The sequence below is a fragment of the Dermacentor andersoni genome, unplaced genomic scaffold (genome assembly GCF_023375885.2).
Source record: "Dermacentor andersoni unplaced genomic scaffold, qqDerAnde1_hic_scaffold ctg00000051.1, whole genome shotgun sequence".
NCBI lineage: Eukaryota > Metazoa > Arthropoda > Arachnida > Ixodida > Ixodidae > Dermacentor > Dermacentor andersoni.
Genome location: NW_027314764.1, coordinates 262195 through 263943, shown reverse-complemented (window position 1 = coordinate 263943; position 1749 = coordinate 262195).

The following is a 1749-nucleotide window of genomic DNA, read 5'->3' as shown; positions in this document are numbered from 1 at the left end:
TTAGATGTTAGATTATATTAAATGGGAAGTTAGATGTTCGATGTTAGACTAGATTAGACGTTAGGTTAGGTTAGGTTAGGTTAGGTTGTTAGGTTAGGTTAGGTTAGGTTAGGTTAGGTTAGGTTACGTTACGTTAGGGTAGGTTAGGCTAGGTTAGATTAGGTTAGGTTAGATGTTAGATGTTAGATTATAATAAATGGGAAGTTAGATGTTCGATGTTAGTCTAGATTAGACGTTAGGTTAGGTTAGGTTAGGTTAGGTTGTTAGGTTAGGTTAGGTTAGGTTAGGATGAGATGTTAGGTTAGATGTTAGATGTTAGATTAGATTAGATGTTAGGTTAGGTTAGGTGAGGTGAGGTTAGGTTAGGTTAGGTTAGGTTAGATGTTAGATGTTAGATTATATTAAATGGGAAGTTAGATGTTCGATGTTAGACTAGATTAGACGTTAGGTTAGGTTAGGTTAGGTTAGGTTAGGTTAGGTTAGGTTATGTTAGGTTAGGTTAGGTTAGCTTAGGTTAGTTTAGGTTAGGTTAGGTTAGGTTAGGTTAGGTTAGGTTATGTTAAGTTAGGTTAGGTTAGGTTAGGTTAGGTTAGGTTAGGTAAGGTTAGGTTAGGTTAGGTTAGGTGTTAGATGTTAGATTAGATTAGATGTTAAGTTAGATGTTAGATGTTAGATTAGATTAGATGTTAGGTTAGGTTAGTTTAGGATTAGATGTTACGTTAGATGTTAGATGTTAGGTTAGATTAGATGTTAGGTTAGGTTAGGTTAGGTTGGGTTAAGTTAGGTTAGGTTAGGTTAGGTGAGGTGAGGTTAGGTTAGGTTAGGTTATGTTAGGTTAGATTAGGTTAGGTTAGGTTAGATGTTAGATTATATTAGATGGGAAGTTAGATGTTCGATGTTAGACTAGATTAGAGGTTAGGTTAGGTTAGGTTAGGTTGTTAGGTTAGGTTAGGTTAGGTTAGGTTAGGTTAGGTTAGGATTAGATGTTAGGTTAGATGTTAGATGTTAGATTAGATTAGATGTTAGGTTAGGTTAGGTTAGGTTAGGTTAGGTGAGGTGAGGTTAGGTTAGGTTAGGTTATGTTAGGTTAGGTTAGGTTAGGTTAGATGTTAGATGTTAGATTATATTAGATGGGAAGTTAGATGTTCGATGTTAGACTAGATTAGACATAAGGTTAGGTTAGGTTAGGTTTGGTTAGGTTAGGTTAGGTTAGGTTAGGTTAGGTTAGGTTAGGTTAGGTTAGGCTAGGTTAGGTTATGTTAGGTTAGGTGTTAGATGTTAGATTAGATTAGATGTTAAGTTAGATGTTAGATGTTAGATTAGATTAGATGTTAGGTTAGGTTAGGTTAGGTTAGGTTAGTTTAGGATTAGATGTTACGTGAGATGTTAGATGTTAGATTAGATTAGATGTTAGGTTAGGTTAGGTTAGGTTAGGTTGGGTTAGGTTAGGTTAGGTTAGGTTAGGTGAGGTGATGTTAGGTTAGGTTAGGTTAGGTTATGTTAGGTTAGGTTAGGTTAGGTTAGGTTAGATGTTAGATTATATTAAATGGGAAGTTAGATGTTCGATGTTAGACTAGATTAGACGTTAGGTTAGGTTAGGTTAGGTTAGGTTGTTAGGTTAGGTTAGGTTAGGTTAGGTTAGGTTAGGTTGTTAGGTTAGGTTAGGTTAGGTTAGGTTAGGTTAGGTTAGGCTAGGTTAGGTTAGGTTAGGTTAGGTTAGGTTATGTTAGGTGTTAGATGTTAGATTAG